The sequence below is a fragment of the Hyperolius riggenbachi genome, chromosome 8 (assembly GCF_040937935.1).
Source record: "Hyperolius riggenbachi isolate aHypRig1 chromosome 8, aHypRig1.pri, whole genome shotgun sequence".
Classification (NCBI taxonomy): domain Eukaryota; kingdom Metazoa; phylum Chordata; class Amphibia; order Anura; family Hyperoliidae; genus Hyperolius; species Hyperolius riggenbachi.
The window spans coordinates 250,335,059-250,357,539 of NC_090653.1; the positions used below are offsets into that span (position 1 = coordinate 250,335,059).

Below are 22,481 nucleotides of genomic sequence, written 5' to 3' on the forward strand. Positions count from 1 at the left end.
TCTTTGTGCTGCACAACAATGCTCGTGCAGCTTGCTTTGCATACTACATCTGGAGAAGATATACATTTTAGGAATGAAGCCCTTGATGGGATATTCTTCAATGATGTCTGTAATGATCGCTGCTGCAGCAGCTATTACTGGAAGTGGTAGTGCTGCAGCTCAGGCAGTTCTGATCTATTTCCATGCAAGTTGCATAGCTTTGTCTGTCTTTCCCTGCTGTCAGCTTGTGACTGATTATCATTCACCTGTGTGGGAATCTGCATGTCTGCTCCCATTGGATGACCTCAGTATAAAGATCTGCTTCCTGCAGGGTTTCCTTGGGTTTTCATAGCTTCAGCTTAAGCCCGTCTTGCTGTCGCTTTAGCCCCCGATCGTGTTTCTGGTTATAAAGATACTTTGCTGGTCTTTGCATCATATGTTGGTTCATTGCCAATATATATGCATACCAGCACGTTTATTATTTTCCTTGTATTTGTGTTACGTGATACATCAGTGTCGCTGATGTATACGTACACGAACTGTTTATATCCTGTGTGCAGTTAGTCAGCTTTCCAGCACGTTTTGGTAGGTTGCGCGTACCGTGACCCCCCGTGCTGAGGTAGTTACCCTGCTCCTGGTTCTGTTTGTGGATTGCGTTCATCTCTGCGAAGAGATAACGAATCCTTCTGAATCCTGTTCTGTTACTGTTTGTGGATTGCGTTCATCTCTGCGAAGAGATAACGAATCCTTCTGAATCCTGTTCTGTTACCGTTTGTGGATTGCGTTCATCTCTGCGAAGAGATAGCGAATCCTTCTGAGTCCTGTTCCCTGTATTACTCCATTCCTAGTCAGCGTTCCTGCTTATGTCATATATCGGTTCATTGCCGATATATACATATGTTAGTCAGACGTTACAAATAGTTTCATTGATAGCTGTAATTGTAATACGCTAGGAAAACATACTTATTGTATATTTATCTGTGTTACGTTCATCTATCTTAATCCTGCTATTTTCTGACTATCCTGTCCTGTCTTTGTGAGGCACGCCATCGCCGCAGCGCATTGGCTGCCTCATTCCAGTCTGTCTGGTTTTGGACGCTTGCTGTCGCTAAGTAGCCGCTAGCTAGCAAGCGTTCATTCTGTCTACCTGTCCTGATCTCCTCAGTTCTGGTTTGTGCACTCAGCGCTACTTTGCGCTGAGACGTTATAACGAAAGCATTGTTTGTGGCTGTCAGATCTGCACCGGCCCTGTGCGCCACAATCTCCTATTGGAGTCAGTCCTCCCCTCCACTATACTAGGGATAGCCTGTTTCCTGGTGCTAGTGTGTGTACCTCCTCCACGCCAGCTCATGCGTTGCATGCTGACTGTGGAGAATACACCACCAAGCCTAACAATGTCCCTATGAAATCTCAAGGGCGGCTTGTTGTTTAAATTTAGGAACAAAGCTAGATTTATCATTAGCGAAAACCAAGTTTGTTGGTTATGGATGGCAACACTTGGCACGCTCTCATTCTCTTAGTTGATTAATTGTGGGTCATTAGTTGATGAGGTGGTTACAAACTGTGCTGGTGAAGGTGAACTGTTTACTCCTTTCCATGAAGAGCTTAGTCTGTGTTGCAGCAGACAAGTTTCCAGGGATGGACTTTTGAGGGCCATCTTCGGTGCACTTTCAGCATCTTTTAGGTAACACGGCTTCGGTTTCCAGTTTAAAATGCAACTCTGGTGGGACTTGAACCCACAACCTTTGAATGCCTACATTTCACTAGAAGTCCAATGCGCTATCCATTGCGCCACAGAGCCGAGCTTGCACTAGTTGTTTTTGCCAGGCACCTTTAAATGAAAAATATCTGCTTTAACCCATTTGTTCGTGGCATTTCAGGATGTATGCAGGCTACCTTTTTGTTATATAAGAAGAAAGAGTACAGCATCTGGCTATCTCCCAAATGTTACTCTGGATTATTTCAGCAGTCCCATGTCACTCTCATCAAACACCTGTTTCATTACATAACAAGCTATCATCACAACCTGTCTTCTAGATTTCCAAGAAAAATCAAAAACTTTCTGAGTCTACTACCTGTAACCTGCTAAACTTTCAATACTCAGCAGCAGAGATGGTTGTACTTACCAACATCTGACCTCTCAAATCCACTTCTTTTGTTTCATTTAATGAAATTGGTGCCACTCATTAAAAAATACCCATCATGAATGCTTCAGGAACTGAGACGCTCCACATTTCAAAATGTGAATTTGTTTGCACGTCCAAGGTGATATTCTTTGTGCTGCACAACAATGCTCGTGCAGCTTGCTTTGCATACTACATCTGGAGAAGATATACATTTTAGGAATGAAGCCCTTGATGGGATATTCTTCAATGATGTCCCTATGGAATCTCAAGGGCGGCTTGTTGTTTAAATTTAGGAACAAAGCTAGATTTATCATTAGCGAAAACCAAGTTTGTTGGTTATGGAAGGCAAGACTTGGCACGCTTTCATTCTCTTAGTTGATTAATTGTGTGTCATTAGTTGATGAGGTGGTTACAAACTGTGCTGGTGAAGGTGAACTGTTTACTCCTTTCCATGAAGAGCTTAGTCTGTGTTGCAGCAGACAAGTTTCCAGGGATGGACTTTTGAGGGCCATCTTCGGTGCACTTTCAGCATCTTTTAGGTAACACGGCTTCGGTTTCCAGTTTAAAATGCGACTTTGGTGGGACTCAAACCCACAACCTTTGAATGCCTACATTTCACTAGAAGTCCAATGCGCTATCCATTGCGCCACAGAGCCGAGCTTGCACTGATTGTTGTTGCCAGGCACCTTCAAATGAAAAATATCTGCTTTTACCCATTTGTTCGTGGCATTTCAGGATGTATGCAGGCTACCTTTTTGTTATATAAGAAGAAAGAGTACAGCATCTGGCTATCTCCCAAATGTTACTCTGGATTATTTCAGCAGTCCCATCTCACTCTCATCAAACACCTGTTTCATTACATAACAAGCTATCATCACAACCTGTCTTCTAGATTTCTAAGAAAAATCAAAAACTTTCTGAGTCTACTACCTGTAACCTGCTAAACTTTCAATACTCAGCAGCAGAGATGGTTGTACTTACCAACATCTGACCTCTTAAATCCACTTCTTTTGGTTCATTTAATGAAATTGGTGCCACTCATTAAAAAAAAAACATCATGAATGCTTCAGGAACTGAGACGCTCCACATTTCAAAATGTGAATTTGTTTGCACGTCCAAGGTGATATCCTTTGTGCTGCACAACAATGCTCATGCAGCTTGCTTTGCATACTACATCTGGAGAAGATATACATTTTAGGAATGAAGCCCTTGATGGGATATTCTTCAATGATGTCCCTATGGAATCTCAAGGGCGGCTTGTTGTTTAAATTTAGGAACAAAGCTAGATTTATCATTAGCGAAAACCAAGTTTGTTGGTTATGGATGGCAACACTTGGCACGCTCTCATTCTCTTAGTTGATTAATTGTGTGTCATTAGTTGATGAGGTGGTTACAAACTGTGCTGGTGAAGGTGAACTGTTTACTCCTTTCCATGAAGAGCTTAGTCTGTGTTGCAGCAGACAAGTTTCCAGGGATGGACTTTTGAGGGCCATCTTCGGTGCACTTTCAGCATCTTTTAGGTAACACGGCTTCGGTTTCCAGTTTAAAATGCGACTCTGGTGGGACTCGAACCCACAACCTTTGAATGCCTACATTTCACTAGAAGTCCAATGCGCTATCCATTGCGCCACAGAGCCGAGCTTGCACTGATTGTTTTTGCCAGGCACCTTCAAATGAAAAATATCTGCTTTTACCCATTTGTTCGTGGCATTTCAGGATGTATGCAGGCTACCTTTTTGTTATATAAGAAGAAAGAGTACAGCATCTGGCTATCTCCCAAATGTTACTCTGGATTATTTCAGCAGTCCCATCTCACTCTCATCAAACACCTGTTTCATTACATAACAAGCTATCATCACAACCTGTCTTCTAGATTTCCAAGAAAAATCAAAAACTTTCTGAGTCTACTATCTGTAACCTGCTAAACTTTCAATACTCAGCAGCAGAGATGGTTGTACTTACCAAGATCTGACCTCTCAAATCCACTTCTTTTGTTTCATTTAATGAAATTGGTGCCACTCATTAAAAAAAACCCATCATGAATGCTTCAGGAACTGAGACGCTCCACATTTTAAAATGTGAATTTGTTTGCACGTCCAAGGTGATATCCTTTGTGCTGCACAACAATGCTCGTGCAGCTTGCTTTGCATACTACATCTGGAGAAGATATACATTTTAGGAATGAAGCCCTTGATGGGATATTCTTCAATGATGTCCCTATGGAATCTCAAGGGCGGCTTGTTGTTTAAATTTAGGAACAAAGCTAGATTTATCATTAGCGAAAACCAAGTTTGTTGGTTATGGAAGGCAAGACTTGGCACGCTTTCATTCTCTTAGTTGATTAATTGTGTGTCATTAGTTGATGAGGTGGTTACAAACTGTGCTGGTGAAGGTGAACTGTTTACTCCTTTCCATGAAGAGCTTAGTCTGTGTTGCAGCAGACAAGTTTCCAGGGATGGACTTTTGAGGGCCATCTTCGGTGCACTTTCAGCATCTTTTAGGTAACACGGCTTCGGTTTCCAGTTTAAAATGCGACTCTGGTGGGACTCGAACCCACAACCTTTGAATGCCTACATTTCACTAGAAGTCCAATGCGCTATCCATTGCGCCACAGAGCCGAGCTTGCACTGACTGTTGTTGCCAGGCACCTTCAAATGAAAAATATCTGCTTTTACCCATTTGTTCGTGGCATTTCAGGATGTATGCAGGCTACCTTTTTGTTATATAAGAAGAAAGAGTACAGCATCTGGCTATCTCCCAAATGTTACTCTGGATTATTTCAGCAGTCCCATCTCACTCTCATCAAACACCTGTTTCATTACATAACAAGCTATCATCACAACCTGTCTTCTAGATTTCTAAGAAAAATCAAAAACTTTCTGAGTCTACTACCTGTAACCTGCTAAACTTTCAATACTCAGCAGCAGAGATGGTTGTACTTACCAACATCTGACCTCTTAAATCCACTTCTTTTGTTTCATTTAATGAAATTGGTGCCACTCATTAAAAAAAACCCATCATGAATGCTTCAGGAACTGAGACGCTCCACATTTTAAAATGTGAATTTGTTTGCACGTCCAAGGTGATATCCTTTGTGCAGCACAACAATGCTCGTGCAGCTTGCTTTGCATACTACATCTGGAGAAGATATACATTTTAGGAATGAAGCCCTTGATGGGATATTCTTCAATGATGTCCCTATGGAATCTCAAGGGCGGCTTGTTGTTTAAATTTAGGAACAAAGCTAGATTTATCATTAGCGAAAACCAAGTTTGTTGGTTATGGAAGGCAAGACTTGGCACGCTTTCATTCTCTTAGTTGATTAATTATGTGTCATTAGTTGATGAGGTGGTTACAAACTGTGCTGGTGAAGGTGAACTGTTTACTCCTTTCCATGAAGAGCTTAGTCTGTGTTGCAGCAGACAAGTTTCCAGGGATGGACTTTTGAGGGCCATCTTCGGTGCACTTTCAGCATCTTTTAGGTAACACGGCTTCGGTTTCCAGTTTAAAATGCAACTCTGGTGGGACTCGAACCCACAACCTTTGAATGCCTACATTTCACTAGAAGTCTAATGCGCTATCCATTGCGCCACAGAGCCAAGCTTGCACTGACTGTTTTTGGCAGGCACCTTCAAATGAAAAATATCTGCTTTTACCCATTTGTTCGTGGCATTTCAGGATGTATGCAGGCTACCTTTTTGTTATATAAGAAGAAAGAGTACAGCATCTGGCTATCTCCCAAATGTTACTCTGGATTATTTCAGCAGTCCCATCTCACTCTCATCAAACACCTGTTTCATTACATAACAAGCTATCATCACAACCTGTCTTCTAGATTTCTAAGAAAAATCAAAAACTTTCTGAGTCTACTACCTGTAACCTGCTAAACTTTCAATACTCAGCAGCAGAGATGGTTGTACTTACCAACATCTGACCTCTCAAATCCACTTCTTTTGTTTCATTTAATGAAATTGGTGCCACTCATTAAAAAAAACCCATCATGAATGCTTCAGGAACTGAGACGCTCCACATTTCAAAATGTGAATTTGTTTGCACGTCCAAGGTGATATCCTTTGTGCTGCACAACAATGCTCGTGCAGCTTGCTTTGCATACTACATCTGGAGAAGATATACATTTTAGGAATGAAGCCCTTGATGGGATATTCTTCAATGATGTCCCTATGGAATCTCAAGGGCGGCTTGTTGTTTAAATTTAGGAACAAAGCTAGATTTATCATTAGCGAAAACCAAGTTTGTTGGTTATGGAAGGCAAGACTTGGCACGCTTTCATTCTCTTAGTTGATTAATTGTGTGTCATTAGTTGATGAGGTGGTTACAAACTGTGCTGGTGAAGGTGAACTGTTTACTCCTTTCCATGAAGAGCTTAGTCTGTGTTGCAGCAGACAAGTTTCTAGGGATGGACTTTTGAGGGCCATCTTCGGTGCACTTTCAGCATCTTTTAGGTAACACGGCTTCGGTTTCCAGTTTAAAATGCGACTCTGGTGGGACTCGAACCCACAACCTTTGAATGCCTACATTTCACTAGAAGTCCAATGCGCTATCCATTGCGCCACAGAGCCGAGCTTGCACTGACTGTTTTTGCCAGGCACCTTCAAATGAAAAATATCTGCTTTTACCCATTTGTTCGTGGCATTTCAGGATGTATGCAGGCTACCTTTTTGTTATATAAGAAGAAAGAGTACAGCATCTGGCTATCTCCCAAATGTTACTCTGGATTATTTCAGCAGTCCCATCTCACTCTCATCAAACACCTGTTTCATTACATAACAAGCTATCATCACAACCCGTCTTCTAGATTTCTAAGAAAAATCAAAAACTTTCTGAGTCTACTACCTGTAACCTGCTAAACTTTCAATACTCAGCAGCAGAGATGGTTGTACTTACCAACATCTGACCTCTCAAATCCACTTCTTTTGTTTCATTTAATGAAATTGGTGCCACTCATTAAAAAATACCCATCATGAATGCTTCAGGAACTGAGACGCTCCACATTTCAAAATGTGAATTTGTTTGCACGTCCAAGGTGATATTCTTTGTGCTGCACAACAATGCTCGTGCAGCTTGCTTTGCATACTACATCTGGAGAAGATATACATTTTAGGAATGAAGCCCTTGATGGGATATTCTTCAATGATGTCCCTATGGAATCTCAAGGGCGGCTTGTTGTTTAAATTTAGGAACAAAGCTAGATTTATCATTAGCGAAAACCAAGTTTGTTGGTTATGGAAGGCAAGACTTGGCACGCTTTCATTCTCTTAGTTGATTAATTGTGTGTCATTAGTTGATGAGGTGGTTACAAACTGTGCTGGTGAAGGTGAACTGTTTACTCCTTTCCATGAAGAGCTTAGTCTGTGTTGCAGCAGACAAGTTTCCAGGGATGGACTTTTGAGGGCCATCTTTGGTGCACTTTCAGCATCTTTTAGGTAACACAGCTTCGGTTTCCAGTTTAAAATGCAACTCTGGTGGGACTCGAACCCACAACCTTTGAATGCCTACATTTCACTAGAAGTCCAATGCGCTATCCATTGCGCCACAGCGCCGAACTTGCACTGACTGTTTTTGCCAGGCACCTTCAAATGACAAATATCTGCTTTTACCCATTTGTTCGTGGCATTTCAGGATGTATGCAGGCTACCTTTTTGTTATATAAGAAGAAAGAGTACAGCATCTGGCTATCTCCCCAATGTTACTCTGGATTATTTCAGCAGTCCCATCTCACTCTCATCAAACACCTGTTTCATTACATAACAAGCTATCATCACAACCCGTCTTCTAGATTTCTAAGAAAAATCAAAAACTTTCTGAGTCTTCTACCTGTAACCTGCTAAACTTTCAATACTCAGCAGCAGAGATGGTTGTACTTACCAACATCTGACCTCTCAAATCCACTTCTTTTGTTTCATTTAATGAAATTGGTGCCACTCATTAAAAAAACCCATCATGAATGCTTTAGGAACTGAGACGCTCCACATTTCAAAATGTGAATTTGTTTGCACGTCCAAGGTGATATCCTTTGTGCTGCACAACAATGCTCATGCAGCTTGCTTTGCATACTACATCTGGAGAAGATATACATTTTAGTAATGAAGCCCTTGATGGGATATTCTTCAATGATGTCCTTTTGAAATCTCAAGGGCGGCTTGTTGTTTAAATTTAGGAACAAAGCTAGATTTATCATTAGCGAAAACCAAGTTTGTTGGTTATGGATGGCAACACTTGGCACGCTCTCATTCTCTTAGTTGATTAATTGTGGGTCATTAGTTGATGAGGTGGTTACAAACTGTGCTGGTGAAGGTGAACTGTTTACTCCTTTCCATGAAGAGCTTAGTCTGTGTTGCAGCAGACAAGTTTCCAGGGATGGACTTTTGAGGGCCATCTTCGGTGCACTTTCAGCATCTTTTAGGTAACACGGCTTCGGTTTCCAGTTTAAAATGCAACTCTGGTGGGACTTGAACCCACAACCTTTGAATGCCTACATTTCACTAGAAGTCCAATGCGCTATCCATTGCGCCACAGAGCCGAGCTTGCACTGACTTTTTTTGCCAGGCACCTTCAAATGAAAAATATCTGCTTTTACCCATTTGTTCGTGGCATTTCAGGATGTATGCAGGCTACCTTTTTGTTATATAAGAAGAAAGAGTACAGCATCTGGCTATCTCCCAAATGTTACTCTGGATTATTTCAGCAGTCCCATCTCACTCTCATCAAACACCTGTTTCATTACATAACAAGCTATCATCACAACCCGTCTTCTAGATTTCTAAGAAAAATCAAAAACTTTCTGAATCTACTACCTGTAACCTGCTAAACTTTCAATACTCAGCAGCAGAGATGGTTGTACTTACCAACATCTGACCTCTCAAATCCACTTCTTTTGTTTCATTTAATGAAATTGGTGCCACTCATTAAAAAAAACCATCATGAATGCTTCAGGAACTGAGACGCTCCACATTTCAAAATGTGAATTTGTTTGCACGTCCAAGGTGATATTCTTTGTGCTGCACAACAATGCTCATGCAGCTTGCTTTGCATACTACATCTGGAGAAGATATACATTTTAGGAATGAAGCCCTTGATGGGATATTCTTCAATGATGTCCCTATGAAATCTCAAGGGCGGCTTGTTGTTTAAATTTAGGAACAAAGCTAGATTTATCATTAGCGAAAACCAAGTTTGTTGGTTATGGATGGCAACACTTGGCACGCTCTCATTCTCTTAGTTGATTAATTGTGGGTCATTAGTTGATGAGGTGGTTACAAACTGTGCTGGTGAAGGTGAACTGTTTACTCCTTTCCATGAAGAGCTTAGTCTGTGTTGCAGCAGACAAGTTTCCAGGGATGGACTTTTGAGGGCCATCTTCGGTGCACTTTCAGCATCTTTTAGGTAACACGGCTTCGGTTTCCAGTTTAAAATGCGACTCTAGTGGGACTTGAACCCACAACCTTTGAATGCCTTCATTTCACTAGAAGTCCAATGTGCTATCCATTGCGCCACAGAGCCGAGCTTACATTAGTTGTTTTTGCCAGGCACCTTCAAATGAAAAATATCTGCTTTAACCCATTTGTTCGTGGCATTTCAGGATGTATGCAGGCTACCTTTTTGTTATATAAGAAGAAAGAGTACAGCATCTGGCTATCTCCCAAATGTTACTCTGGATTATTTCAGCAGTCCCATCTTACTCTCATCAAACACCTTTTTCATTACATAACAAGCTATCATCACAACCCGTCTTCTAGATTTCTAAGAAAAATCAAAAACTTTCTGAATCTACTACCTGTAACCTGCTAAACTTTCAATACTCAGCAGCACAGATGGTTGTACTTACCAACATCTGACCTCTCAAATCCACTTCTTTTGTTTCATTTAATGAAATTGGTGCCACTCATTAAAAAAAACCCATCATGAATGCTTCAGGAACTGAGACGCTCCACATTTCAAAATGTGAATTTGTTTGCACGTCCAAGGTGATATCCTTTGTGCTGCACAACAATGCTCATGCAGCTTGCTTTGCATACTACATCTGGAGAAGATATACATTTTAGGAATGAAGCCCTTGATGGGATATTCTTCAATGATGTCCCTATGAAATCTCAAGGGCGGCTTGTTGTTTAAATTTAGGAACAAAGCTAGATTTATCATTAGCGAAAACCAAGTTTGTTGGTTATGGATGGCAACACTTGGCACGCTCTCATTCTCTTAGTTGATTAATTGTGTGTCATTAGTTGATGAGGTGGTTACAAACTGTGCTGGTGAAGGTGAACTGTTTACTCCTTTCCATGAAGAGCCTAGTCTGTGTTGCAGCAGACAAGTTTCCAGGGATGGACTTTTGAGGGCCATCTTTGGTGCACTTTCAGCATCTTTTAGGTAACACGGCTTCGGTTTCCAGTTTAAAATGCGACTCTGGTGGGACTCGAACCCACAACCTTTAAATGCCTACATTTCACTAGAAGTCCAATGCGCTATCCATTGCGCCACAGAGCCGAGCTTGCACTGACTGTTTTTGCCAGGCACCTTCAAATGAAAAATATCTGCTTTTACCCATTTGTTCGTGGCATTTCAGGATGTATGCAGGCTACCTTTTTGTTATATAAGAAGAAAGAGTACAGCATCTGGCTATCTCCCAAATGTTACTCTGGATTATTTCAGCAGTCCCATCTCACTCTCATCAAACACCTGTTTCATTACATAACAAGCTATCATCACAACCTGTCTTCTAGATTTCTAAGAAAAATCAAAAACTTTCTGAGTCTACTACCTGTAACCTGCTAAACTTTCAATACTCAGCAGCAGAGATGGTTGTACTTACCAACATCTGACCTCTTAAATCCACTTCTTTTGTTTCATTTAATGAAATTGGTGCCACTCATTAAAAAAAAACCATCATGAATGCTTCAGGAACTGAGACGCTCCACATTTCAAAATGTGAATTTGTTTGCACGTCCAAGGTGATATCCTTTGTGCTGCACAACAATTCTCATGCAGCTTGCTTTGCATACTACATCTGGAGAAGATATACATTTTAGGAATGAAGCCCTTGATGGGATATTCTTCAATGATGTCCCTATGAAATCTCAAGGGCGGCTTGTTGTTTAAATTTAGGAACAAAGCTAGATTTATCATTAGCGAAAACCAAGTTTGTTGGTTATGGATGGCAACACTTGGCACGCTCTCATTCTCTTAGTTGATTAATTGTGGGTCATTAGTTGATGAGGTGGTTACAAACTGTGCTGGTGAAGGTGAACTGTTTACTCCTTTCCATGAAGAGCTTAGTCTGTGTTGCAGCAGACAAGTTTCCAGGGATGGACTTTTGAGGGCCATCTTCGGTGCACTTTCAGCATCTTTTAGGTAACACGGCTTCGGTTTCCAGTTTAAAATGCAACTCTGGTGGGACTCGAACCCACAACCTTTGAATGCCTACATTTCACTAGAAGTCCAATGCGCTATCCATTGCGCCACAGAGCCAAGCTTGCACTGACTGTTTTTGCCAGGCACCTTCAAATAAAAAATATCTGCTTTTACCCATTTGTTCGTGGCATTTCAGGATATATGCAGGCTACCTTTTTGTTATATAAGAAGAAAGAGTACAGCATCTGGCTATCTCCCAAATGTTACTCTGGATTATTTCAGCAGTCCCATCTCACTCTCATCAAACACCTGTTTCATTACATAACAAGCTATCATCACAACCCGTCTTCTAGATTTCTAAGAAAAATCAAAAACTTTCTGAATCTACTACCTGTAACCTGCTAAACTTTCAATACTCAGCAGCAGAGATGGTTGTACTTACCAACATCTGACCTCTCAAATCCACTTCTTTTGTTTCATTTAATGAAATTGGTGCCACTCATTAAAAAATACCCATCATGAATGCTTCAGGAACTGAGACGCTCCACATTTCAAAATGTGAATTTGTTTGCACGTCCAAGGTGATATTCTTTGTGCTGCACAACAATGCTCGTGCAGCTTGCTTTGCATACTACATCTGGAGAAGATATACATTTTAGGAATGAAGCCCTTGATGGGATATTCTTCAATGATGTCCCTATGGAATCTCAAGGGCGGCTTGTTGTTTAAATTTAGGAACAAAGCTAGATTTATCATTAGCGAAAACCAAGTTTGTTAGTTATGGAAGGCAAGACTTGGCACGCTTTCATTCTCTTAGTTGATTAATTGTGTGTCATTAGTTGATGAGGTGGTTACAAACTGTGCTGGTGAAGGTGAACTGTTTACTCCTTTCCATGAAGAGCCTAGTCTGTGTTGCAGCAGACAAGTTTCCAGGGATGGACTTTTGAGGGCCATCTTTGGTGCACTTTCAGCATCTTTTAGGTAACACGGCTTCGGTTTCCAGTTTAAAATGCGACTCTGGTGGGACTCGAACCCACAACCTTTAAATGCCTACATTTCACTAGAAGTCCAATGCGCTATCCATTGCGCCACAGAGCCGAGCTTGCACTGACTGTTTTTGCCAGGCACCTTCAAATGAAAAATATCTGCTTTTACCCATTTGTTCGTGGCATTTCAGGATGTATGCAGGCTACCTTTTTGTTATATAAGAAGAAAGAGTACAGCATCTGGCTATCTCCCAAATGTTACTCTGGATTATTTCAGCAGTCCCATCTCACTCTCATCAAACACCTGTTTCATTACATAACAAGCTATCATCACAACCTGTCTTCTAGATTTCTAAGAAAAATCAAAAACTTTCTGAGTCTACTACCTGTAACCTGCTAAACTTTCAATACTCAGCAGCAGAGATGGTTGTACTTACCAACATCTGACCTCTTAAATCCACTTCTTTTGTTTCATTTAATGAAATTGGTGCCACTCATTAAAAAAAACCCATCATGAATGCTTCAGGAACTGAGACGCTCCACATTTCAAAATGTGAATTTGTTTGCACGTCCAAGGTGATATCCTTTGTGCTGCACAACAATTCTCATGCAGCTTGCTTTGCATACTACATCTGGAGAAGATATACATTTTAGGAATGAAGCCCTTGATGGGATATTCTTCAACGATGTCCCTATGAAATCTCAAGGGCGGCTTGTTGTTTAAATTTAGGAACAAAGCTAGATTTATCATTAGCGAAAACCAAGTTTGTTGGTTATGGATGGCAACACTTGGCACGCTCTCATTCTCTTAGTTGATTAATTGTGGGTCATTAGTTGATGAGGTGGTTACAAACTGTGCTGGTGAAGGTGAACTGTTTACTCCTTTCCATGAAGAGCTTAGTCTGTGTTGCAGCAGACAAGTTTCCAGGGATGGACTTTTGAGGGCCATCTTCGGTGCACTTTCAGCATCTTTTAGGTAACACGGCTTCGGTTTCCAGTTTAAAATGCGACTCTGGTGGGACTCGAACCCACAACCTTTGAATGCCTACATTTCACTAGAAGTTTAATGCGCTATCCATTGCGCCACAGAGCCGAGCTTGCACTGACTGTTTTTGCCAGGCACCTTCAAATGAAAAATATCTGCTTTTACCCAATTGTTCGTGGCATTTCAGGATGTATGCAGGCTACCTTTTTGTTATATAAGAAGAAAGAGTACAGCATATGGTTATCTCCCAAATGTTACTCTGGATTATTTCAGCAGTCCCATCTCACTCTCATCAAACACCTGTTTCATTACATAACAAGCTATCATCAGTCTTCTACCTTTAACCTGCTAAACTTTCAATACTCAGCAGCAGAGATGGTTGTACTTACCAACATCTGACCTCTCAAATCCACTTCTTTTGTTTCATTTAATGAAATTGGTGCCATTCATTAAAAAAAACCCATCATGAATGCTTCAGGAACTGAGACGCTCCACATTTCAAAATGTGAATTTGTTTGCACGTCCAAGGTGATATCCTTTGTGCTGCACAACAATGCTCATGCAGCTTGCTTTGCATACTACATCTGGAGAAGATATACATTTTAGGAATGAAGCCCTTGATGGGATATTCTTCAATGATGTCCCTATGAAATCTCAAGGGCGGCTTGTTGTTTAAATTTAGGAACAAAGCTAGATTTATCATTAGCGAAAACCAAGTTTGTTGGTTATGGATGGCAACACTTGGCACGCTCTCATTCTCTTAGTTGATTAATTGTGGGTCATTAGTTGATGAGGTGGTTACAAACTGTGCTGGTGAAGGTGAACTGTTTACTCCTTTCCATGAAGAGCTTAGTCTGTGTTGCAGCAGACAAGTTTCCAGGGATGGACTTTTGAGGGCCATCTTTGGTGCACTTTCAGCATCTTTTAGGTAACACGGCTTCGGTTTCCAGTTTAAAATGCGACTCTGGTGGGACTCGAACCCACAGCCTTTGAATGCCTACATTTCACTAGAAGTCCAATGCGCTATCCATTGCGCCACAGAGCCGAGCTTGCACTGACTGTTTTTGCCAGGCACCTTCAAATGAAAAATATCTGCTTTTACCCATTTGTTCGTGGCATTTCAGGATGTATGCAGGCTACCTTTTTGTTATATAAGAAGAAAGAGTACAGCATCTGGCTATCTCCCAAATGTTACTCTGGATTATTTCAGCAGTCCCATCTCACTCTCATCAAACACCTGTTTCATTACATAACCATCTATCATCACAACCTGTCTTCTAGATTTCTAAGAAAAATCAAAAACTTTCTGAGTCTACTACCTGTAACCTGCTAAACTTTCAATACTCAGCAGCAGAGATGGTTGTACTTACCAACATCTGACCTCTCAAATCCACTTCTTTTGTTTCATTTAATGAAATTGGTGCCACTCATTAAAAAAAACCCATCATGAATGCTTCAGGAACTGAGACGCTCCACATTTCAAAATGTGAATTTGTTTGCACGTCCAAGGTGATATCCTTTGTGCTGCACAACAATGCTCGTGCAGCTTGCTTTGCATACTACATCTGGAGAAGATATACATTTTAGGAATGAAGCCCTTGATGGGAAATTCTTCAATGATGTCCCTATGGAATCTCAAGGGCGGCTTGTTGTTTAAATTTAGGAACAAAGCTAGATTTATCATTAGCGAAAACCAAGTTTGTTGGTTATGGAAGGCAAGACTTGGCACGCTTTCATTCTCTTAGTTGATTAATTGTGTGTCATTAGTTGATGAGGTGGTTACAAACTGTGCTGGTGAAGGTGAACTGTTTACTCCTTTCCATGAAGAGCTTAGTCTGTGTTGCAGCAGACAAGTTTCCAGGGATGGACTTTTGAGGGCCATCTTCGGTGCACTTTCAGCATCTTTCAGGTAACACGGCTTCGGTTTCCAGTTTAAAATGCGACTCTGGTGGGACTCGAACCCACAACCTTTGAATGTCTACATTTCACTAGAAGTCCAATGCGCTATCCATTGCGCCACAGAGCCAAGCTTGCACTGACTGTTTTTGCCAGGCACCTTCAAATGAAAAATATCTGCTTTTACCCATTTGTTCGTGGCATTTCAGGATGTATGCAGGCTACCTTTTTGTTATATAAGAAGAAAGAGTACAGCATCTGGCTATCTCCCAAATGTTACTCTGGATTATTTCAGCAGTCCCATCTCACTCTCATCAAACACCTGTTCCATTACATAACAAGCTATCATCAGTCTTCTACCTGTAACCTGCTAAACTTTCAATATTCAGCAGCAGAGATGGTTGTACTTACCAACATCTGACCTCTCAAATCCACTTCTTTTGTTTCACTTAATGAAATTGGTGCCACTCATTAAAAAAAACCCATCATGAATGCTTTAGGAACTGAGACGCTCCACATTTCAAAATGTGAATTTGTTTGCACGTCCAAGGTGATATCCTTTGTGCTGCACAACAACGCTCATGCAGCTTGCTTTGCATACTACATCTGGAGAAGATATACATTTTAGGAATGAAGCCCTTGATGGGATATTCTTCAACGATGTCCCTATGAAATCTCAAGGGCGGCTTGTTGTTTAAATTTAGGAACAAAGCTAGATTTATCATTAGCGAAAACCAAGTTTGTTGGTTATGGATGGCAACACTTGGCACGCTCTCATTCTCTTAGTTGATTAATTGTGGGTCATTAGTTGATGAGGTGGTTACAAACTGTGCTGGTGAAGGTGAACTGTTTACTCCATTCCATGAAGAGCTTAGTCTGTGTTGCAGCAGACAAGTTTCCAGGGATGGACTTTGGAGGGCCATCTTCGGTGCACTTTCAGCATCTTTTAGGTAACACGGCTTTGGTTTCCAGTTTAAAATGCGACTCTGGTGGAACTCGAACCCACAACCTTTGAATGCCTACTTTTCACTAGAAGTCCAATGCGCTATCCATTGCGCCACAGAGCCGAGCTTGCACTGACTGTTTTTGCCAGGCACCTTCAAATGAAAAATATCTGCTTTTACCCATTTGTTCGTGGCATTTCAGGATGTATGCAGGCTACCTTTTTGTTATATAAGAAGAAAGAGTACAGCATCTGGCTATCTCCCAAATGTTACTCTGGATTATTTCAGCAGTCCCATCTCACTCTCATTAAACACCTGTTTCATTACATAACAAGCTATCATCACAACCTGTCTTCTAGATTTCTAAGAAAAATCAAAAACTTTCTGAGTCTACTACCTCTAACCTGCTAAACTTTCAATACTCAGCAGCAGAGATGGTTGTACTTACCAACATCTGACCTCTCAAATCCACTTCTTTTGTTTCATTTAATGAAATTGGTGCCACTCATTAAAAAAAACCCATCATGAATGCTTCAGGAACTGAGACGCTCCACATTTCAAAATGTGAATTTGTTTGCACGTCCAAGGTGATATCCTTTGTGCTGCACAACAATGCTCATGCAGCTTGCTTTGCATACTACATCTGGAGAAGATATACATTTTAGGAATGAAGCCCTTGATGGGATATTCTTCAATGATGTCCCTATGAAATCTCAAGGGCGGCTTGTTGTTTAAATTTAGGAACAAAGCTAGATTTATCATTAGCGAAAACCAAGTTTGTTGGTTATGGATGGCAACACTTGGCACGCTCTCATTCTCTTAGTTGATTAATTGTGGGTCATTAGTTGATGAGGTGGTTACAAACTGTGCTGGTGAAGGTGAACTGTTTACTCCTTTCCATGAAGAGCTTAGTCTGTGTTGCAGCAGACAAGTTTCCAGGGATGGACTTTTGAGGGCCATCTTCGGTGCACTTTCAGCATCTTTTAGGTAACACGGCTTTGGTTTCCAGTTTAAAATGCAACTCTGGTGGGACTCGAACCCACAGCCTTTGAATGCCTACATTTCACTAGAAGTCCAATGCGCTATCCATTGCGCCACAGAGCCGAGCTTGCACTGACTGTTTTTGCCAGGCACCTTCAAATGAAAAATATCTGCTTTTACCCATTTGTTCGTGGCATTTCAGAATGTATGCAGGCTACCTTTTTGTTATATAAGAAGAAAGAGTACAGCATCTGGCTATCTCCCAAATGTTACTCTGGATTATTTCAGCAGTCCCATCTCACTCTCATCAAACACCTGTTTCATTACATAACAAGCTATCATCACAACCTGTCTTCTAGATTTCTAAGAAAAATCAAAAACTTTCTGAGTCTACTACCTGTAACCTGCTAAACTTTCAATACTCAGCAGCAGAGATGGTTGTACTTACCAACATCTGACCTCTCAAATCCACTTCTTTTGTTTCATTTAATGAAATTGGTGCCACTCATTAAAAAAAAACCATCATGAATGCTTCAGGAACTGAGACGCTCCACATTTCAAAATGTGAATTTGTTTGCACGTCCAAGGTGATATCCTTTGTGCTGCACAACAATGCTCATGCAGCTTGCTTTGCATACTACATCTGGAGAAGATATACATTTTAGGAATGAAGCCCTTTATGGGATATTCTTCAATGATGTCCCTATGAAATCTCAAGGGCGGCTTGTTGTTTAAATTTAGGAACAAAGCTAGATTTATCATTAGCGAAAACCAAGTTTGTTGGTTATGGATGGCAACACTTGGCACGCTCTCATTCTCTTAGTTGATTAATTGTGGGTCATTAGTTGATGAGGTGGTTACAAACTGTGCTGGTGAAGGTGAACTGTTTACTCCTTTCCATGAAGAGCTTAGTCTGTGTTGCAGCAGACAAGTTTCCAGGGATGGACTTTTGAGGGCCATCTTTGGTGCACTTTCAGCATCTTTTAGGTAACACGGCTTCGGTTTCCAGTTTAAAATGCAACTCTGGTGGGACTTGAACCCACAACCTTTGAATGCCTACATTTCACTAGAAGTCCAATGCGCTATCCATTGCGCCACAGAGCCAAGCTTGCACTGACTGTTTTTGCCAGGCACCTTCAAATGAAAAATATCTGCTTTTACCCATTTGTTCGTGGCATTTCAGGATGTATGCAGGCTACCTTTTTGTTATATAAGAAGAAAGAGTACAGCATCTGGCTATCTCCCAAATGTTACTCTGGATTATTTCAGCAGTCCCATCTCACTCTCATCAAACACCTGTTTCATTACATAACAAGCTATCATCACAACCTGTCTTCTAGATTTCTAAGAAAAATCAAAAATTTTCTGAGTCTACTACCTGTAACCTGCTAAACTTTCAATACTCAGCAGCAGAGATGGTTGTACTTACCAACATCTGACCTCTCAAATCCACTTCTTTTGTTTCATTTAATGAAATTGGTGCCACTCATTAAAAAAAACCCATCATGAATGCTTCAGGAACTGAGACGCTCCACATTTCAAAATGTGAATTTGTTTGCACGTCCAAGGTGATATCCTTTGTGCTGCACAACAATGCTCGTGCAGCTTGCTTTGCATACTACATCTGGAGAAGATATACATTTTAGGAATGAAGCCCTTGATGGGAAATTCTTCAATGATGTCCCTATGGAATCTCAAGGGCGGCTTGTTGTTTAAATTTAGGAACAAAGCTAGATTTATCATTAGCGAAAACCAAGTTTGTTGGTTATGGAAGGCAAGACTTGGCACGCTTTCATTCTCTTAGTTTTTGTTATATAAGAAGAAAGAGTACAGCATCTGGCTATCTCCCAAATGTTACTCTGGATTATTTCAGCAGTCCCATCTCACTCTCATCAAACACCTGTTTCATTACATAACAAGCTATCATCACAACCCGTCTTCTAGATTTCTAAGAAAAATCAAAAACTTTCTGAATCTACTACCTGTAACCTGCTAAACTTTCAATACTCAGCAGCAGAGATGGTTGTACTTACCAACATCTGACCTCTTAAATCCACTTCTTTTGTTTCATTTAATGAAATTGGTGCCACTCATTAAAAAAAAACCATCATGAATGCTTCAGGAACTGAGACGCTCCACATTTCAAAATGTGAATTTGTTTGCACGTCCAAGGTGATATCCTTTGTGCTGCACAACAATTCTCATGCAGCTTGCTTTGCATACTACATCTGGAGAAGATATACATTTTAGGAATGAAGCCCTTGATGGGATATTCTTCAACGATGTCCCTATGGAATCTCAAGGGCGGCTTGTTGTTTAAATTTAGGAACAAAGCTAGATTTATCATTAGCGAAAACCAAGTTTGTTGGTTATGGAAGGCAAGAGTTGGCACGCTTTCATTCTCTTAGTTGATTAATTGTGTGTCATTAGTTGATGAGGTGGTTACAAACTGTGCTGGTGAAGGTGAACTGTTTACTCCTTTCCATGAAGAGCTTAGTCTGTGTTGCAGCAGACAAGTTTCCAGGGATGGACTTTTGAGGGCCATCTTCGGTGCACTTTCAGCATCTTTTAGGTAACACGGCTTCGGTTTCCAGTTTAAAATGCGATTTTGGTGGGACTCGAAATCACAACCTTTAAATGCCTACATTTCACTAGAAGTCCAATGCGCTATCCATTGCGCCACAGAGCCGAGCTTGCACTGACTGTTTTTGCCAGGCACCTTCAAATGAAAAATATCTGCTTTTACCCATTTGTTCGTGGCATTTCAGGATGTATGCAGGCTACCTTTTTGTTATATAAGAAGAAAGAGTACAGCATCTGGCTATCTCCCAAATGTTACTCTGGATTATTTCAGCAGTCCCATCTCACTCTCATCAAACACCTGTTTCATTACATAACCATCTATCATCACAACCTGTCTTCTAGATTTCTAAGAAAAATCAAAAACTTTCTGAGTCTACTACCTGTAACCTGCTAAACTTTCAATACTCAGCAGCAGAGATGGTTGTACTTACCAACATCTGACCTCTCAAATCCACTTCTTTTGTTTCATTTAATGAAATTGGTGCCACTCATTAAAAAAAAAACATCATGAATGCTTCAGGAACTGAGATGCTCCACATTTCAAAATGTGAATTTGTTTGCACGTCCAAGGTGATATCCTTTGTGCTGCACAACAATGCTCGTGCAGCTTGCTTTGCATACTACATCTGGAGAAGATATACATTTTAGGAATGAAGCCCTTGATGGGAAATTCTTCAATGATGTCCCTATGGAATCTCAAGGGCGGCTTGTTGTTTAAATTTAGGAACAAAGCTAGATTTATCATTAGCGAAAAACAAGTTTGTTGGTTATGGAAGGCAAGACTTGGCACGCTTTCATTCTCTTAGTTGATTAATTGTGTGTCATTAGTTGATGAGGTGGTTACAAACTGTGCTGGTGAAGGTGAACTGTTTACTCCTTTCCATGAAGAGCTTAGTCTGTGTTGCAGCAGACAAGTTTCCAGGGATGGACTTTTGAGGGCCATCTTCGGTGCACTTTCAGCATCTTTTAGGTAACACGGCTTCGGTTTCCAGTTTAAAATGCGACTCTGGTGGGACTCGAACCCACAACCTTTGAATGTCTACATTTCACTAGAAGTCCAATGCACTATCCATTGCGCCACAGAGCCAAGCTTGCACTGACTGTTTTTGCCAGGCACCTTCAAATGAAAAATATCTGCTTTTACCCATTTGTTCGTGGCATTTCAGGATGTATGCAGGCTACCTTTTTGTTATATAAGAAGAAAGAGTACAGCATCTGGCTATCTCCCAAATGTTACTCTGGATTATTTCATCAGTCCCATCTCACTCTCATCAAACACCTGTTTCATTACATAACAAGCTATCATCACAACCCGTCTTCTAGATTTCTAAGAAAAATCAAAAACTTTCTGAGTCTACTACCTGTAACCTGCTAAACTTTCAATACTCAGCAGCAGAGATGGTTGTACTTACCAACATCTGACCTCTCAAATCCACTTCTTTTGTTTCACTTAATGAAATTGGTGCCACTCATTAAAAAAAACCCATCATGAATGCTTTAGGAACTGAGACGCTCCACATTTCAAAATGTGAATTTGTTTGCACGTCCAAGGTGATATCCTTTGTGCTGCACAACAACGCTCATGCAGCTTGCTTTGCATACTACATCTGGAGAAGATATACATTTTAGGAATGAAGCCCTTGATGGGATATTCTTCAACGATGTCCCTATGAAATCTCAAGGGCGGCTTGTTGTTTAAATTTAGGAACAAAGCTAGATTTATCATTAGCGAAAAACAAGTTTGTTGGTTATGGATGGCAACACTTGGCACGCTCTCATTCTCTTAGTTGATTAATTGTGGGTCATTAGTTGATGAGGTGGTTACAAACTGTGCTGGTGAAGGTGAACTGTTTACTCCTTTCCATGAAGAGCTTAGTCTGTGTTGCAGCAGACAAGTTTCCAGGGATGGACTTTGGAGGGCCATCTTCGGTGCACTTTCAGCATCTTTTAGGTAACACGGCTTCGGTTTCCAGTTTAAAATGCGACTCTGGTGGAACTCGAACCCACAACCTTTGAATGCCTACTTTTCACTAGAAGTCCAATGCGCTATCCATTGCGCCACAGAGCCGAGCTTGCACTGACTGTTTTTGCCAGGCACCTTCAAATGAAAAATATCTGCTTTTACCCATTTGTTCGTGGCATTTCAGGATGTATGCAGGCTACCTTTTTGTTATATAAGAAGAAAGAGTACAGCATCTGGCTATCTCCCAAATGTTACTCTGGATTATTTCAGCAGTCCCATCTCACTCTCATCAAACACCTGTTTCATTACATAACAAGCTATCATCACAACCTGTCTTCTAGATTTCTAAGAAAAATCAAAAATTTTCTGAGTCTACTACCTGTAACCTGCTAAACTTTCAATACTCAGCAGCAGAGATGGTTGTACTTACCAACATCTGACCTCTCAAATCCACTTCTTTTGTTTCATTTAATGAAATTGGTGCCACTCATTAAAAAAAACCCATCATGAATGCTTCAGGAACTGAGACGCTCCACATTTCAAAATGTGAATTTGTTTGCACGTCCAAGGTGATATCCTTTGTGCTGCACAACAATGCTCGTGCAGCTTGCTTTGCATACTACATCTGGAGAAGATATACATTTTAGGAATGAAGCCCTTGATGGGAAATTC

The 22,481-nt window shown here is 40.8% G+C and overlaps 20 non-coding genes across 20 annotated transcripts; all 20 read right to left on the bottom strand.

The window, feature by feature from the left end:
• Positions 1–1,694: 1,694 nt before the first annotated feature.
• TRNAR-UCU (transfer RNA arginine (anticodon UCU)) lies at positions 1,695–1,780 on the bottom strand. The gene is given in 2 exon segments: positions 1,695–1,730; positions 1,744–1,780. It is a non-coding gene; the product is annotated as a tRNA-Arg (tRNA).
• Positions 1,781–2,675: 895 nt separating this feature from the next.
• Positions 2,676–2,761, bottom strand: TRNAR-UCU (transfer RNA arginine (anticodon UCU)). Its single transcript is given in 2 exon segments — positions 2,676–2,711; positions 2,725–2,761. It is a non-coding gene; the product is annotated as a tRNA-Arg (tRNA).
• An 895-nt stretch (positions 2,762–3,656) lies between these two features.
• TRNAR-UCU (transfer RNA arginine (anticodon UCU)) lies at positions 3,657–3,742 on the bottom strand. The gene is given in 2 exon segments: positions 3,657–3,692; positions 3,706–3,742. It is a non-coding gene; the product is annotated as a tRNA-Arg (tRNA).
• An 895-nt stretch (positions 3,743–4,637) lies between these two features.
• Positions 4,638–4,723, bottom strand: TRNAR-UCU (transfer RNA arginine (anticodon UCU)). Its single transcript is given in 2 exon segments — positions 4,638–4,673; positions 4,687–4,723. It is a non-coding gene; the product is annotated as a tRNA-Arg (tRNA).
• An 895-nt stretch (positions 4,724–5,618) lies between these two features.
• On the bottom strand, positions 5,619–5,704 carry TRNAR-UCU (transfer RNA arginine (anticodon UCU)). Its single transcript is given in 2 exon segments — positions 5,619–5,654; positions 5,668–5,704. It is a non-coding gene; the product is annotated as a tRNA-Arg (tRNA).
• Positions 5,705–6,599: 895 nt separating this feature from the next.
• On the bottom strand, positions 6,600–6,685 carry TRNAR-UCU (transfer RNA arginine (anticodon UCU)). Its single transcript is given in 2 exon segments — positions 6,600–6,635; positions 6,649–6,685. It is a non-coding gene; the product is annotated as a tRNA-Arg (tRNA).
• Positions 6,686–7,580: 895 nt separating this feature from the next.
• Positions 7,581–7,666, bottom strand: TRNAR-UCU (transfer RNA arginine (anticodon UCU)). The gene is given in 2 exon segments: positions 7,581–7,616; positions 7,630–7,666. It is a non-coding gene; the product is annotated as a tRNA-Arg (tRNA).
• An 894-nt stretch (positions 7,667–8,560) lies between these two features.
• On the bottom strand, positions 8,561–8,646 carry TRNAR-UCU (transfer RNA arginine (anticodon UCU)). The gene is given in 2 exon segments: positions 8,561–8,596; positions 8,610–8,646. It is a non-coding gene; the product is annotated as a tRNA-Arg (tRNA).
• An 894-nt stretch (positions 8,647–9,540) lies between these two features.
• TRNAR-UCU (transfer RNA arginine (anticodon UCU)) lies at positions 9,541–9,626 on the bottom strand. The gene is given in 2 exon segments: positions 9,541–9,576; positions 9,590–9,626. It is a non-coding gene; the product is annotated as a tRNA-Arg (tRNA).
• Positions 9,627–10,521: 895 nt separating this feature from the next.
• Positions 10,522–10,607, bottom strand: TRNAR-UCU (transfer RNA arginine (anticodon UCU)). The gene is given in 2 exon segments: positions 10,522–10,557; positions 10,571–10,607. It is a non-coding gene; the product is annotated as a tRNA-Arg (tRNA).
• Positions 10,608–11,502: 895 nt separating this feature from the next.
• On the bottom strand, positions 11,503–11,588 carry TRNAR-UCU (transfer RNA arginine (anticodon UCU)). Its single transcript is given in 2 exon segments — positions 11,503–11,538; positions 11,552–11,588. It is a non-coding gene; the product is annotated as a tRNA-Arg (tRNA).
• An 895-nt stretch (positions 11,589–12,483) lies between these two features.
• Positions 12,484–12,569, bottom strand: TRNAR-UCU (transfer RNA arginine (anticodon UCU)). Its single transcript is given in 2 exon segments — positions 12,484–12,519; positions 12,533–12,569. It is a non-coding gene; the product is annotated as a tRNA-Arg (tRNA).
• An 895-nt stretch (positions 12,570–13,464) lies between these two features.
• TRNAR-UCU (transfer RNA arginine (anticodon UCU)) lies at positions 13,465–13,550 on the bottom strand. Its single transcript is given in 2 exon segments — positions 13,465–13,500; positions 13,514–13,550. It is a non-coding gene; the product is annotated as a tRNA-Arg (tRNA).
• Positions 13,551–14,401: 851 nt separating this feature from the next.
• TRNAR-UCU (transfer RNA arginine (anticodon UCU)) lies at positions 14,402–14,487 on the bottom strand. The gene is given in 2 exon segments: positions 14,402–14,437; positions 14,451–14,487. It is a non-coding gene; the product is annotated as a tRNA-Arg (tRNA).
• Positions 14,488–15,382: 895 nt separating this feature from the next.
• Positions 15,383–15,468, bottom strand: TRNAR-UCU (transfer RNA arginine (anticodon UCU)). The gene is given in 2 exon segments: positions 15,383–15,418; positions 15,432–15,468. It is a non-coding gene; the product is annotated as a tRNA-Arg (tRNA).
• An 851-nt stretch (positions 15,469–16,319) lies between these two features.
• On the bottom strand, positions 16,320–16,405 carry TRNAR-UCU (transfer RNA arginine (anticodon UCU)). Its single transcript is given in 2 exon segments — positions 16,320–16,355; positions 16,369–16,405. It is a non-coding gene; the product is annotated as a tRNA-Arg (tRNA).
• An 895-nt stretch (positions 16,406–17,300) lies between these two features.
• Positions 17,301–17,386, bottom strand: TRNAR-UCU (transfer RNA arginine (anticodon UCU)). The gene is given in 2 exon segments: positions 17,301–17,336; positions 17,350–17,386. It is a non-coding gene; the product is annotated as a tRNA-Arg (tRNA).
• An 895-nt stretch (positions 17,387–18,281) lies between these two features.
• TRNAR-UCU (transfer RNA arginine (anticodon UCU)) lies at positions 18,282–18,367 on the bottom strand. Its single transcript is given in 2 exon segments — positions 18,282–18,317; positions 18,331–18,367. It is a non-coding gene; the product is annotated as a tRNA-Arg (tRNA).
• A 2,480-nt stretch (positions 18,368–20,847) lies between these two features.
• On the bottom strand, positions 20,848–20,933 carry TRNAR-UCU (transfer RNA arginine (anticodon UCU)). Its single transcript is given in 2 exon segments — positions 20,848–20,883; positions 20,897–20,933. It is a non-coding gene; the product is annotated as a tRNA-Arg (tRNA).
• Positions 20,934–21,828: 895 nt separating this feature from the next.
• TRNAR-UCU (transfer RNA arginine (anticodon UCU)) lies at positions 21,829–21,914 on the bottom strand. Its single transcript is given in 2 exon segments — positions 21,829–21,864; positions 21,878–21,914. It is a non-coding gene; the product is annotated as a tRNA-Arg (tRNA).
• Between the last annotated feature and the right edge of the window lie 567 nt (positions 21,915–22,481).